Here is a 16691-nt window from a genome sequence, read left to right as displayed (position 1 = left end):
TCCGCACCACACCCCGCCCATTCTTTTATACCATCTCAGTTTCAATGATACCACATTCCAGCACACTTAGGGAATTTAGAAGCCTTTTATAAAAGATTATCCTACAAGCTCACACTGGAAGCCTTCGTTTCCGGACCCTGGGGCCTCTGAAGAAACAGGTCCCGTTCTCACCTGGCCATTTCCCGCTCTTCGTATCATACAGACACCAGTTTTCATTTCTGGGCAAGGCCCAAAAGGATGAGAACAGAGTTTACACAGACCAAGTGCCTGATGGAGGCTGCACTAAGGACAATTTGGATGCCCACCTTGGAGTGCGGCTGTCTTGTTTCTTGGTTTTGAAGCGTGTTTGAAGGTTGAGATTAGTACTCAGTGCTTCTGCTTTTCAAGATATCAAGTCAGGAGAAATTCCATAGGCCGCCTCTTCCCAGGGGAGCAGAAAGTGTGCTGATTTGTTGGGTCATCTGAGCTGGCTTCCAACAGCATCAATGAAGGATATGAGCCATGTAGCAAGGAGAGGTGTGCACTGTCTGCTTTCTCTGTGACTCCGGGCACAATAACCCCTCCGTGCCTCAGCTTCCTTCTCTTTAAAATGGGGATAACATTTTTTTTAATTTATGTAATATTTTATTATTTATTTAAGAGAGAGAAATAGAGTGCAAGCGGAGGAAGGGCAAAGAAAGAGTGAGACACAGGATCCAAAGCAGGCTCCAGGCTCTGTGCTGTTAGCACAGAGCCCAACCCAGGGGTCAAACCCACAAGCTATGAGATCATGACCTGAGCCACAGTCGGACAATAACCAACTGAGCCAACCACCTAGGTGCCTCCAAGTGGGGATAATATTCTTACCACTGCATAAGCTATTGTGAAGCGTAGGAGCTCAAATATGTAAAGTGCTCAGAAAGGTGCCTGGCACATAGAACGTGCTTTGGCAGTGTTGGCTCTCAAATCAGACACACAGTGGCAGGAAAGGTTCCCAACCAGCCCGTGTCCCTTTATGTGCGGGCCCAACATGTTCTTGTTTGATCCCTTGTTCTCTTGAGGAGACAGAAAGATCTCCTCACTGGTGGGTCTCTGACTGTATAGTATAGGAATGTGCCCATTTTGAACATGGGTTCTAAAAATATTTGGATAGCTGCTTAAAAGAGACCAGGCCTTGTAAACAGCTGTCAGGATGTATTCAAATGTCTCTTACTCACAAAAGAAGCCCTCCACTCATGCTTTCTCTCTTAAGCTACATCGTCCCAAGTTGCAACTCAGGATGCCGCCAGCTCCGGGGGATTCCCTGCCAACAGGAATTTGCTTTCCTGGTCAAGCTCAACCCCTGTGCATCATGCTCAGGAGAGGCAAAGCCAGGTTGTGGTGTGGGGGCTCTGGTCTGCCTGGAATCTCAGGGCCTTTGACCTACAGCCCCCTTTACTTGGGGCCATTGATGAGTGAGCGAGCACAGGGCATGAGGAAGAATCTTAAGTTATTTGAAAGAAAACTTCCCCCTTTCCAAGGAAGACAACCCTGAGTCCTCACTGGCTGTTGGTCTTTTCAGAGAATTGGAAATGAGTATCCTAGAATTTTTCAAGTCAGAATCTCAAAACTGAATTGTCTTAGAAACAATATATAAAAGAGTACTGGGCTGAATTTTTTAAGAGATGTAGGATTCTTTGGAGCAAGACACAAGATTGAGGTGATAGCTTTGGGATTCCTCCAGTGGTTTGTAACAGGTGAACTTGCCCCAGGTTCTAGGGCACAACTGTCCCCAGGGTCTCTCTTTAGGGGAAAAAGAATATCATGCCCAAAGCTGAGAAGTGTTCATTCTCTGAAAAAATAGTTTCAGGGGTGTCCTGAGTTCAGTAAGATTCAATATCTCTTTGCTTTAAAAAAATATATATAATAGTTGTGTTGAGATTTAGTCCACATACCATAAAATTCATCCTTTTTAAAGTATATGATCCAGTGAATTTTTAGTATTTTCACAGTCGTGCACCCACCACCACATTCTAATTCCAGAACACTTCCATCACCCCAAAAGGGACCTATGGTGTCCACAAATCAGCTTTCTGTCTCTATGGATTTGCCTGTTCTGGACACTTTGTATTTATAGATAGGGATGTTTCCTTTCATAGATACATCTCAGATAAAGAAAATTGATTTCAAAACATAATCACTGCCCACATTCCCACTATACTCCACTCTCCCCACTTATACCCAAAGGAGATCCTGTCAGATCTTCTTAATCATCAACTACAGACTCAATCATTTTAGCATGTTGTTAATAAAGAAGAAAAAGAAGAAGAGGAAGAAAACAGGCTATCTGGCTAACCGGAACACTTAACTAATTTGAAGCACCTGTCTCCAGACATGTATAACTGATGAAGGCCCTCGTCCACAAGCTAAGTTAAACTGTGGTCTGGATTCAGGCAACTGGTTCCGCCCACGTTCTGCTCACTGCACTGTGTGGTTCCCTTGTATGCCACGTAAACGATGCTCCCTGGAGTTGCTAGTGTAGGCCTCCTGGGTACACGTGGTAGCCCTGTGTTCTGGAGGTGAGCTGCAGTTAAACTACCATCTTACACTCAAGGGATGTTGAATGGCCTATTAAAAATAAATCTTTTTAATAAGTGAAGGCAAATGAATCTAAGAGGTTTTCAGGCTGCAGTCTGGAGGACCTGTTTCATCAACTTTGGCGGTGAGGTTGGTTTTCCCAATGGCTGGTGTTCCCGTCAGGCATCTGGGTCTGTCGCTAGGCATTTTGTAGCATCAATGTACCTTCATCTCTTGTCTGCAGAGCACCCTGGGGCCGGCTGGCTGGATTATTCCCAGCCCCCCTCCCCACCCCCGCTTACCTCCAGCCAAGCCCCTCTAAGAAAACCAATCTCAAGACAGAAGGGTGGTCCCCGGACTGAAAAAGAACAGACACCAAAGAGTGAAATGCCGTATGTGGTATTATTACATTTATACCAACAAAACTGATATATAATTGATGCGTTAGTAGCCTCCTATAGGTGGAGAGAGGGGGTGGTGATTGGGAGGGGGAAAGAGGGGCCTCTAGAAGTGCTGGCAGTAGTCTATTTCTTGACCGGATGGCTGTCTGCTTTGCAATAGCTCGTTTAGTCGTACACATACGTTTCATGTACCTTTCTGTTAATGAGTACTACTTCATTAAGAAAAATATAAAGGTGGGGGGACAGGACCTGGCAGGAGACCTAACTCTCTGTAGTGGTTACCAGTCACTTTGGGTGATCACATCCTTTCTTAGTTGTCCTACAGGCCACTGGAAATTCTCTCAGCTAACTGCCTTTCGGCCATCTAGAGCAAAGGGCAGCTAACCATGACCCACAGGTGAAATCCAGCCCACTGCTTGTCATTGTACAGCCCGCAGGCACTGCTCCAGCAGACTAGCACTGTGGGCCACAGAGGCCTACGTCAGGTGGCTCCCTCTGCCAGAGTCAGGGCTGACCTACCCATTAGGCCCAGTACACACAGGGCCTGTGGCCCACAATACTTTTAAGGGCCTATTTTATTTTAAAACCAGAAAGAAAGAACCTAATCTAAGCCTGCATTATGCCTTTTTTATACAAACACAATTATAAAACATAATCTTTAATATGTCTTTATGGAGGAAGGGCCCATGAAGGCAAAAGTACCAAGGACCCACAGAATTCATACGTGGCCCTGGCCCCTGATCCCCCCTCTACTCCCAGCACCAGCCTCCCTGGTTGGTGGCCAAACCTTGCCCCTGCCCAGAGCCCACAGTGCTCACCGCCTACATGTCAGGGACCAAGCAGTGGAATCCCAGTCCAAGCACTGGCAACTTGGCAAACTGCCTCCCTCCTGACCAGCGGCCCAAGCTGAGGTGACCAGACTCCCACGCCAGGGTCTAGCAGCCACCCAACCCACACTGTTCGCCAAGCCCCTCCCCATCAGGCCAGTGGCTCTTTGACCTGAGAATGTCTCCCACTACTGGTAGCTGGGCATCAAGCATATCCAGCCTTGGGGATGGCCCACTGCAGGCAAATGGGGCAGGACCAGGTGGGAATTTTCTCTTCTGCTATAGAAGCACCTATATGGCATATTTTGCCTCTTGTCCCAAAAGGCCTAAATAACTTGCTATCTGGATCTTTATGGAGAAAGTTTGCCGACTCTTGCTCTAAAGAAAATATTTCCAAAAAAGAAAAGAAAAAAGAAGAAAGTTCCCTCCTTCCCTACCATCTGTCCCTGGTATCATTTGGTGGAAACTGGAAAGCCGTGTAAACTGTGCTGTAATGTTCAGCCCAGGAAAGAAGGCTCAGCCATTCCAATCCTAAGCCAGTAACCTGAGGGTTTGTTAGTTGGCTAATTGAAATTTTTATTAACTGGAAGACAAACTAAGGTGCACTTTTTTTTTTTTTTTAAATTTTGAGAGAGAGAGAGAGACAGCTTGAGCAGGGGAGGGTCAGAGAGAGAGGGAGACACAGCCCCTCTCTGAAACAGCCTCCAGGCTCTGAGCTGTCAGCACAGAGCCCGATGCGGGGCTTGAACCCACGAACCATGAGATCATGACCTGAGCTGAAGTCGGACGCTTAACCAACTGAGCCACCCGGGTGCCCCTCTAAGGTGCACTTTTAAGGGAGACTCTAAAATGTCCAATGATTCCTGCCTGCTGGTCCTCCTGCCCTTGTCTGGGCCTTGTCCACACCAGATAGGTCCGATCTGTGTAAGACAGATAGTCTTTGAATAGGAAGCTGGCCCCTATTCAAAAATGGTACTTACTAGAAAACCCTATGTGATTATGTCATCTTAAAATCCTCAGACACCTGGGGCACCTGGGTGGCTTAGTCGGTTGAGCATCCGACATTCTCTTGGGTCATGATCTCGCAGTTCGTGGGTTCGAGCCCCGCGTCGGGCTCTGTGCTGACTGCCAGCTCAGAGCCTGGAGCCTATTTCGGAGTCTGTGTCTCCCTCTCTCTCTGACCCTCCCCTGCTCACGCTGTCTCTCTCTCTCTCTCCCCTAGAAACAAATAAAAATATTTTTTAAAAAAATCCTCAGACACCTTCTCTCTTTGGAGAGAGAAGAAGAAGTCACATTCACAAGGATAACTATGGCAAAGTAGAAAGCCCTACCCAGCGGTTCTCAATCTCGGAGGCTTATTAGAATCACCTGAGCTTTAAAAGGAACTGTCTAAGCCCCACCCACAGGGATTGATTCAATTTGGTCTAGGTTTGGGCCTGATTATTTACATTTTTAAAAAAGTTCCAAATGAGGGGCACCTGGGTGGCTCAGGTGGTTAAGCATCTGACTCTTGCTTTCAGCTCAAGTCATGACCTCACAGTTTCATGGGTTCAAGCCCCATGTCGGGCTCTGTGCTGACAGTGCAGATCCTGCTTGGGATTCTCTGTCCCTCTCTCTCTGCTTCCCCCCACTTGTGCTGTCTCTGTCTCTCTCAACATAAACAAATAGATACATTTTTAAAGAGTCCCAGGTGATTCTAATGTGCAGCCAAGGCTACAAACCACTGGGTTAGTGCAATATTGTGATTTATAAGAAATATATAGTCTTTGTCTTTAGTCTTTGTCCACAGTTCCTGGCTCACAGTTCCCCAAAACCTTGGAATTTCCTGAATGGTAAGAACAATGGGAGCATCTTTTGTCATCATATTTGGTCTCTTATCCTCAGTTCCTGAAATAACTTCAGAGCCATGGAGGTAAACCAAGCATCTTGTTATTCATAATATGCCCCTTTCCAACACAACTGAGTTCATGTTGGTGAGGTAACTTTTGGAAAGTGCCTAAGAATGGGGGCCGGCTGCCAGGGAAAGCAATCATGAACTTTCAGTCCCTCCCCTGATTTCCCAGGAGGAGAGAGGGTGCTGGAGGTTGAATTGATCCCCAATGGACAAAGATTTAATCAATCATGCCTATGTAATGAAGCCTGCATAAAAGCCCAGGAGAACAAGGTTTGGAGAGCTTTCAGGTAGGTGAACTCGAGGTGCTGGGGGCGTGGCACTGCTGGAAAGGACACAGAGCCTCTGTGCTCCTCCCCCAAACCTTGCCCTATGCGTCTCTTCCATCCAGCTGTTCCTGAGTTATGTGCTTTTATTATAAACTGATGATCTACTAAGGAAATGTTTTCCTGAGTTCTGTGACCTGCTCTAGCAAATTCATCAAACCCAAGGAGGGGGTCGTGGGAATCTCTGATTTATAGTCAGTTGGTTGGAAGCACAGGTAACAACCTAGGCTTGCACTAGCATTCTGAAATGGGGGGAGGGGGAGGCAGTCTTGTGGAACTGAACCCTTAACCTATGGTATCGGATGCTGCCTCTGGGTAGATGGTGTCAGAATTGAGTCGATTTGTAGGATACCTTGCTGGTGTTGGAGAATTGCTTGGTGGCATAGGGAACCACTCCACATACGTATACACACAGACACACTGGAATTTGGTATCAGAATCAGAACTAGCCTCTTTATGTCTTTTCTTAGCAAATGTGCCTTCCTTCACTATCTCATTAGTGCTATTGATATGAAGCATCTCTAGGCGACTTTTAGTACCTATATTCAACATTTCTGCCATCTACCTTTTTGTACAATGAAAGTATACTACATTGAAGCACCTCAGGGACCCAGTCAGTTAAGCATCTGACTTCAGCTCAGGTCACGATCTCACGGTTTGAGAGTTCAAGCCCCACATTGGGCTCTGCACCTATAGCACAGAGCCTGGTTTGGATCCTCTGTTGCCCTCTCTCTCTGCCCCTCCCCGCTCATGTGCTTTCTTTCAGAAGTAAATAAATGTTTAAAAAAATTAAAAAATAATAAAATAAAAAAATAAATAAAAATATACTACATTTAGTTCTATGCAAAGCTAATGGTGGCATTCACATGAGGAATTGCAGTACTGAAGAATAGACTCAACATAGATTTTCTTTCCTTTTCTCTTTCCTTCCTTCTTTCTTTCTTTTTCCTTTTTGCCTTCTTTCTTTCTTTCTTTCTTTCTTTCTTTCTTTCTTTCTTTCTTTCTTTCTCTCTCTCTCTCTCTCTCTCTCTCTCTCTTTCACAATACCTGTTAGCCAGTATTTGGAGAATTATCCTGTGTCCTCAGCCAGCGAGAGCTCTCATGGCAGGCCCTATTGTGAGTTCTGGATCAAGGAGCACTTTGTTTATTTTTTTCATTTTGAGACGTGTAAGCCAATGTGTTTATTTCTCCATGGTGCCTGTGTTCTCATCGCAATAGCTATCAAAACATGTCCAAACAACAGTGCTGGAGGTGCCACAAAAGTACCAAAGAAGAGTGTCTGGCTGGATGTCCAAATAAACACCTTTAAGGAACCAATGAAGAAACAGGACAAAAATCAGCAGTCAGGTATGGAGTTCTGGAGCCCCTCTGACTGATAACATCAGAGCACATGAGAGGAAGGGATGGAAACTGTGAACAATAACTAGAAGAAAGGGTAACAGACTTGTCACAACCTCAGTGGGTTTGAAGAGCATGATATCACAGCGTATCTCCTTGAGCCCAGGCTGGATAGCTTTGATCTAGATAGAGTGATCTATGTGTAAGGATTCCATGCTATAGACAACAGAATCTACTGTAGTTAACAAAAAGCAAAAAAGCACTGATTATGTGGTATTCGTGGGCAGCACACAGCATTTCTGAGGGTAAGGAGGCAGGTGGGCTACTAGTGGCCAGGAACAATGCAGCTAAGAGTTCTGAGTTTTCAGTCAGTTGAGCGTCCGACTTCAGCTCAGGTTGTGATCTCACAGTCCGTGGGTTCGAGCCCCACATCGGGCTCTGTGCTGACAGCTCAGAGCCTGGAGCCTGTTTAGGATTCTGTGTCTCCCTCTGTCTCTCTCTGCCCCTCCCCCACTCGTGTTGTGTGTTTCTCTGTCTCAATAATAATAAACATTAAAAAAAAAAAGAGTTCTGAGTTCTGTAAGAACTGGTCTAACAGAAGATCCACCAATGCCACCGCCCACCACACCACACCTATGCTAAAACTATATCGTTGAAGAACATGTCTGATGGACAAAGTGTCATTAGAAATTTGACAGTCTTGTTTACCTTTCTGGGAGTGGAAACCCCCTTGCAATTTGGAGGACTGTTTTTAACTTTTGCACATTCTCACTTGGATGTGCTTTCAAGACTCCATTAATATATCAGTTGGGTTTCAGTCTACAAAGAAAGGGAAGCCAAGAACAGGTGTGCAGGGGGAAGGAGGAGTTGTACACCGAGCTTACTCATGTCCTGCCCCCTGCCGACCCTCACCACCGTGCCCCCTTAGCTGCCAGCCGGGATCATCCTCCTGAGGTCCCCAGGCCCTCAATCTTCCGTCCTTTCCTCCCACCCCTGCTGGCCTCAGGCCTGCTTATCTGGGTGAGAGTGAAGTGAAGACATCAGGGAAGAGCAGCTGACGGAAAGGTGCCCTTCTCACCACAGCAGCAAGGGGTTTGAAGGGGCGGGAGGGGCCTCTCAGGGTCTATTGTGGGCATGGCCGCATGCGCTGCGTGGAGCTCAACACTTGTCTTGTGTATGATGCTGCCTTGTTGGCTACAGTGAAATCTTTCACCTTCTGCTCTGATGTCCTCTCACACTTACACACTCTCCCCTGGGTCATTTCCTCCTGAGGGTGCTGGGGACTTCCAACAGAGCACAGAGTTCCTCATTGCTGAGGAAGCCTCCAGCATGCTCATAGGCATTCTTTTGTGAACAGCAAACGACTGGTCCTAAAGCTAGATTTTCTGCTTTCTCTTCTTTTTCTCCTTCTCTTTCTTTTTAATAAAAAATGCTTTGGAATTTCCCCAAATAACCAAAGCCAGTTTCATTGGGGACCACTGGAGTCATTACTGGAGCTAGGGGGCCACCCTGTGGCTAAGTGTCAGAAAATGAGGTCCAGGGTTTCCCTCCCCACCCCGATGCCCCCTACATTTCTGCAATTAACCTTTTCATCCCAAGAGCGGTTAGGAACACCAGGATATTTGCTGAATTTCTGCTCAGAATGTTCTATTGGTTATCCTGGCTAGACTATTTAGGCCAAGTATGTGCCTAGACCAGCACCACCAGTATCACAGGAACTTTTGAGAAATGCAGATTTTGGGGTCCACCCCAGACCCACTGAATCAGAAACTAGAGACGGGGCCAGCCATCTGAGTTTTCATAAGCCTCCAAGTAATTCTGATACCAGGTAAAGTCTGAAAGCCACCAGTGTAGAACCACTGGGTAAAAGAGCATCTCACTGAGCTAAGCTTGCACAGCAACTGTACTGATGGTCACTGATTATAATCACTGTGGCACTCGTTCATTCAGCAACCGTTGTATTTCATTCATTCAACTTATATCCAGTGTGTGGCAAGAAAGTCTATGTGATTGGAGCAGAGTGGCTGAAGGGGAATGAGGGAAAGGAGTTTTGAGAGGCAGACAGGGGCCAGGTTGTGTAGACACGTAGATCTTGATAAGGACTGATGCATCCTGGGAGCCCCTGGAAGAAACTAAGCAGGGAAGAAATACAAGACTGTCTTACAAATGAGCCCTTTAGCTATGGGTGGAGAGCAGACCATGGTGGAAGCAGAACAGATAAGAAGCTAGAACAAAGCTTGGGAGAGGGGGAGTGGGCACTTGGATAGGGTGTGGAAGTTAGAGGGGTTGAGATGGCTGGATTCTGGATGGTAGAGCCAGTAAGATTTACGGATGAATTGGATGTGAGATGAGACTGGGGGGAGGGGAGGGGAGGATGGAATCGAAGTTGACTCCAAAATTTTATGCCTGAGCAAAGCTATATTTAAGGAGAAATAATTAAGTGCCTACTAAAGATATTCTTAAGGTGTATTGCATACAGATCAAATATCTAAGCAGGCAAGACCAATTAAATGAAGATTATGGGTTGTTTTCCTTTGCATATAATTCTTTGTTTTAGTCAAAATAGTTCATCTTTTATAAAAACTTGCTTTAATTTCAGTGAGCAGCTTGGTGGAATTTCACAGACCATATTTTCATACAGTGGTATCTACAATGAATACAGGGGTTGTACTTAAGGTAATCAAGGGCTATTCTTCACATTAGAAGTAGAAACAGAATTCCTTTACCAATTTGCTACTTTTGTTCTTCCTGCGGTACAAATTAGCAGCAATTATGCATGTCTGCAAACATCTATTTTAATATATAATTGAGCCAGCCATACCCTCCCCTATTCAACATAGCAGTCAGATAGCTGGCAACCTCAACCATTTGGAACTCAGGTATGAAATCCCAAACTATACTCAGCAGCTTAAGTGATGTATCTAAAATGAAGGTTAATGATTTAATAAGCTTAATTATTTGATTTCCTCTGGCAACCTTCCATTCTTCCCAGGTTTAATCTAATTCAATGAATGGTTATTGACTGCCTACTGTGAGCTGGGCACCCTATTAGGCTGCAGTGAGGAATGTAAAAGAGACAGCAGAGAGTGGATTACAATCACATGGGGGACAGGGGCGCCGACCAGCTGGCTGCTGCGAGGAGGGAGGACACGGGGAGACCACCATCTACGAAAAAAGGAGTCTCAGAGCTTCTGAATTAGCACTATTAACACCAGATGATTAAAGAGCTCCCTAGGCTAGATTACAAACAGCTCAGTGTCTGAGCCTTCCTAATAATGACAACGTGTCATAAAGTTAAAAAGAAAAACAATTGTTAGTAACTCAATTTCTGATTGGGAAATAACAGAGATATTTTAGAAAATATTTAACCAAAATAATTAGCATTTAACTTCAAGGGGTCTTCTCTAGTTGTCTAAATGATTAATTAAATTTGGACTATCTCATTTCCATTAGAATTAATAGGATGTCAATTAAGTATAAATGTATTGTAAATGTACCAGAAAGTTCTGTTAAGGAAGAGCTTGAAAACTGAATCTTGACCTGCCAAATAGACTGCGAGTTTGGATCTTTTCACATTAATGGGCTCCAGGCTAGCTGAATGCTGGGACAGGGAATGGGGAAGAATTGCTAGCTTGTTGTTGTTACCTTGGGTTCTTTCCTTTCCTTCAGATTTTCTATAATAAAAGGTTTTTTAATACATACATACAAAATAAATTTAATACATAATACATACAGACAATAAAAGGTTTTTTTTTTAATACATACATAGAATAGCATAAAGAACCTCCATATTTTTGACCCAGTGGTTGACCCATTGGTAAATCTCATTTCATCTATACCCACCCCCCATCTCCCTCCTGATTACTTTTTTTAAAGTTTATTTATTTTAGGAGAGAAAGAGAAAAAGAGACAGAGAGTGAGCAGAGAAAGGGGAGAGAGAAGAGAGAGAATTGGAAGCAGGCTTCATTCATTGCTGCCAGCACAGAGCCCAATGCAGGGCTTCATCCCACAAACCATAAGGTCACAACCTAAGCCAAAATCAAGAGTTGGACACTTATTGGGGCGCCTGGGTGGCTTAGTCGGTTAAGCGTCCGACTTTCGCTTAGGTCACGATCTCGCGGTTCGTGGGTTCGAGCCCCGCGTTGGGCTCTGTGCTGACTGCCAGCTCAGAGCCTGGAGCCTATTTCAGAGTCTGTGTCTCCCTCTCTCTCTGACCCTCCCCTGCTCACGCTCTCTCTCTCTCTCTCTCTCTCTCTCTCTCTCCTAGAAATAAATAAAACATTAAAAAAAAATAAAAAAAAAGAATTGGACACTTACCCAGTTGAGCCACCCAGGCGCCCCCCTCCTGCAGTATTTTGAAGCAAATCCCAGACATCATATAATTTTATCCATGATTGTGTCAATACTTATTCCTAACAGGTAAAGGCTTTTTTTTTTTAATCCCCAAAATTCCATGGCCATATCTAAAAAAAATTAACAGTAATTCTTTAATATAATCAAACTCTGGTCAGTTCAAGTTTCCATTTGCTTCATAAAGTTACATTGTGTATTTGTCTGCTATGATTACACATCCACTTGTTTATGACTTAAGTGAAGTGTTCATCATTTGCTTGTGACAAAGACAAAAACAAGTTGTTTTTAGTAGTTTTGCTATAAGACTGAGGTAAGTTGTGTCAAGATACCATCATCGCTTCTGTTCTCACCAAGAAGCGCTCTAGAGCTCAGTGCTGAGGGGCCCTGTGGGGCTTATAAATAAAGACATAAGAAACAACTATGGCAAGGGGACAGTTAGACTGTAAATACCGAGAGTTTGTGAGGCCATCAGAGAGTGTTGAAGCACACCTGTACTTTGCTGATCTAAATAGCTCTCCGAAGACCTTAGGGCAATTAGCTCCTGCCTTAGTAAAGGCTGCAATAAAGGTGACTCTTTCCCCCAGTTGTGAAAGCTGAGCAGCAGCCGTAAAGGAATTCCTCTAGCCCGGCCAGCGTCCCCAGCAACGTGCCCTAGCAACTGGAGATTTTTATTTTTGCACTGGCAGCTGGACATCAGCTCTAGGTTAGTTAAACCATCTCTCCTGAGTATAATCATCTACTTCAATTAAATTTAGACTTCACTCCTTTCATCTCTCCTTGCCTGGAACAATTATGTGATTAATCTATCATTGGTTGAGAGGTTGTTATTTCTTTACTGGCTTGAGACATTATCCTATGTAGTATTGGCTTGTGAAATTCCCACAGTGAACTTGTGTTAAACACAGCTGACTCTTGAACAACATGGGTTTGAAGTGCCCAGGTCCACTTCTATGCACATTTTTTTTTTTTGATACAGTACTGTAAATGTATTTTTCTTCCTTAACAACATTTTCTTCAGTTTACTTATTGTAAGAATACAGTATATTATTTATATATATGACATACAAAAAATGTGTTCATTGGTTATTTGTTATCAGGAAGGCTACAGTCAGCAGTAGGCTATTAGTGGTTGAGTTTGGGGGGAGTCAAAGTTATACATGAGTTTGTTTTTTTTTGTTTTATTTATTTCTGAGAGAGAGACAGCATGAGAAGGAGAGGGTCAGAGAGAGAGGGAGACACAGAATCTGAAACAGGCTCTGAGCTAGCTGTCAGCACAGAGCCCGACGTGGGCCCCGAACCCACAAACCGTGAGATCACAACCTAAGCCGAAGTTGGACGCTTAACTGACTGAGCCACTCAGGCGCCCCTATACATGAGTTTTTGACTTATGTGGGAGGTTGGTGCTCCTAACCCCCATGCTGTTCAAGGGTTAACTATAAATTGATGGCAAAGTCCTACTCAGTCCCTGAGCATTAACTTGCCTCCTCAAACAAGTTGTAACTGTTAAAAGGTTTATTGAATTAGGATCTATGTCAGGTCCACACTGCAGTTGATTGGTATGTCTTAGTCCATATTTCCCCCCGTGCCACCCCACCTGTGCCCTTTAAAACTTTTAATTTGCTAAATGAGAACTTCTTCCTTCCCTGTGTGGTGTGAAGTTGTATGATCTGGGACTGCTACAAACCATTTTGCTACTGTGCAAGGGGAAAGCCCATCAATGTCCCAGCAGGAAATAGGTGGCACAGCTAAACTGGGCAATTTGAGGAGCAATTAATATATATAAATATATACGAGGTCTATTCATAGTTATGAGCAAGGTGTAGGCAAAACTCCAGAATAGTGAGGTATCTTGGAGCTATTACCACTCTAGATCTGCAGAGGGTGGTGACTGGAATACAGAGACAGCAAGAGCTCAGTGGAGGCAGTCACCTCACAGGTGAGGGCTGACAGCAATCTGTTGTGTGCCCCAACAAAGACAGACATTTAGTAAATATCCCCACCCCCATCCTCTGAGCTCTTCTGGTGCTCCACACTGGCCAAACCCAAGGAGAAGGCAAAGGGCAAGGGAGTGCACAAATGTAATCCAGTTGGCCTCCAAGGTCACTGAACAGCATGCAGAAGAATAGAAAGACATGAAGAGGCAAAAAGAAGATATGAAGCACACCTACTGATGTCAGGAGAAGGGAGAGGGAGCCCAAAGGGGCAGGAGGGTGTGTGAAGACAAGCTGACACTACAAAAGGTAAAATAGGAAAATGGAACAAAACCAGACCACTTGCGGTGCTGAGTTGCTGGATCAGGTATCACTTGAAGTTAGATCCTTCTATTTTTCTCAGTTCTATGAGCTAATAGATTCTTTTTGTTGTTTGAGTATTACCTGAAACATAAAGAAACCTCATAGATGTAAGAAGTCTTCAAGTGTGATTGAGCTTTCAATAAGCAAAAATAGAGAAAGAACTTTCCAGAAATAGGGAACAGGATAAGCAAGGCAAAAGTGGACAAATGGGGGCATGATTAGGGATCCATATTTGGGTAGGCAGTTAACCAGAACATACAAGCCAAGTAGAGAAGTAGTAGGAGAAGATACAGGAAAGGTGAATTGGGTCTATAAAATGGAGGTCCTCTAACTTCAAGTCTGAGGATCCGGGAGCTCCTGCAGTTGACAATGGTGATCCGTGAAAAGTTGAATTGTGCTTATAATTGCTATTTTCTTTATGGCTTTTAGGGGATTCTTGGGAAGAGCCACTAGAGCTGGTACATGTAATTGTGAATAACTTGATAGCATGAAAAATCAGTCACTACCGGGCAGGAGAAAGGGGCTAGATGGGACCCAGCTGCAGAGCTATACTGAGGGCTTCTTGGCTGCCATGACAATCTGATCCTGGTCCCTGCTAACCACCTCTCTTACTCAGGCTAATCCATCCTCACATATTGTGTCCTCCCAAAGGCATCAAATGGTTGCCCACCTGACTGTAATAACCACTGCAAAATTAGCTTGCCTGAGAGCTGCCTCTGACGCTCAGGAAGCTGGGTGCTCCTAACAGGCTGTCATATGAGTTTGGACAAAACCTCATCTCACACTACCTTTCTCCTAGTAGCGATTCAACTGCTTACTTCTAGGATTGAAAGGATAGTCTGACCATCAAAATATAAGAGAAATGAAATTAGTTGGGAACTATTATTGATGCATTATTTCCAATACAATTATTCCCTTAGAAACCAATATGTTCAAGCTACCTAATACAATGATCAGTCCGTATTAGTCTACTCAGGCTGCTATAACGAACTATCACAGATTAGGTGGCTTAAACAACAGAAATTTATTTTCTCAGTTTTGGAAATGGGAAAATCCAAGCTCCAAGTACTGGTCAATTTGGTTTCTGGTAAGGATTGTCTTCCTGGATGGCAGACAGCCAACCACCTTCATGCTGTGTGCACACAAGGCCCTTCCACCATGCATGCCTAGAGACAAAGCTCACTGGCATCTCTTATAAGGACATTAATCCTGGGGCACCTGGGTGGCCCAGTAGGCTAAGTATTTGGCTCTTGATTTTGACTCTGGTCACGATCTCACAGTTGTGAGACTGAGTCCCAGTGTAGAGCCCACTTGGGACTCTCTCTTTCCCTCTCTCTCTCAAATAAACATTTAAAAAATAAATAAAGTTGCTGTTAGGATTATAAGTCACACATCCAGCTTTTTCAACTTACAGTCAGGTTAATAATGCCGACTGCAGTGTCATTCCTATTAATAAGTCATCTTATGTTCTCTAGATAGCAGAGATGTTTGTCCCCCACCACTCTCTGCAGGAAAGATATGTGCCTTCAGTCAGATTTGCCCTGTTCAAATGTGTCCATGTTCTCTCTCTCTTTTCTTATGAAGAGTAGGGAAGAGTTTTAGTATAAAGCCCCAGGAAATCTCTTGAGTTCTGTTTAATTTTCCCTTTTTTTCTCAGTACATTTTCAGAAATAGAAAAGTACTTTTAGCTCTTAGGGAAATAAATTTTGCAGTTGACTCTGAACCTGGACAGACATAGCAGTGGCCGCCCGGGAAGGAAAATTTTCCTGATCAGGTCAAGGGTGTAAATAGAACTGACTGCCCTCCCACCATACATATCAGGGAGCTTCCAGAAGACAGACTCCGGCATAGAGAAGATGCTCTGCAGATACTTTGCTGAACAAACACCGCACTCACATCCAGTCTGTCTGAGAAACTCTTTGTGACAAAATGGACTCCACCTTGTGGTCGTACTTGTGAACTGCACCACTGCCCTCTGGTTTCCCCAAGGACAACAGGATCGCCATCGCCTTTTTCCTAGTCCCTTCATACCTCTAGGTCTCTTAAAAAAGGAAAAGTATACTGGGGGTGCCTGTGTGGCCCAGTTGGTTGAGCATCCAATTTTTAATTTCAGCTCAGGTCATGCTCTCACAATTGTGAGTTCAAGCCCCACATCAGGCTCTGCGCTGACAGCACGGAGCCTTCTTGGGATTCTCTCCTTCTCTCTCTGCCCTTCCCCCACTCACATGTGCATGTGTACACACATCTCCCCCTCTCAAAATAAATAAAATAAAAAAAAAAACCCAAGTATACCAAAGTAAATATCACGCAGGCATCTTAAACACAATTTGCCTCAAACTGTTGTGGGATCATTAAGCACAACAGTCAAGAAAGACTTCTTAAGATGTTGTATGGTGCAATTTAGTACATTTAAGTAGCATGGGGACAGGACCTGTTGGCCAAATGAGCTGCACTTTTACTATATGAAGCTGGTGGTTATATGCTTAGTGCTCTAGGGGGAGGGGATGTGCAGGGAGTATTAGATCATACATGTTTTCTTCAAATTTCTATTCGTAAATCCACTTTCGAAAGAGTTCTCTGATGCTAATCATTCAGCTTGCTATTCTATCGGTGAGACATGCTGGCAGTCATGAGACCCTTTAAGAATATAGCAATAAGGGGCACTTGGGTGGCTCAGTCGGTTAAGCATCTGACTCTTGATCTCAGCTCAGGTCTTGATCTCAGGG

The sequence above is a fragment of the Hyaena hyaena genome, unplaced genomic scaffold, assembly GCF_003009895.1.
Source record: "Hyaena hyaena isolate Hyena2069 unplaced genomic scaffold, ASM300989v1 scaffold_224, whole genome shotgun sequence".
Taxonomy (NCBI): domain Eukaryota; kingdom Metazoa; phylum Chordata; class Mammalia; order Carnivora; family Hyaenidae; genus Hyaena; species Hyaena hyaena.
This window is presented reverse-complemented; position numbering follows the sequence as displayed.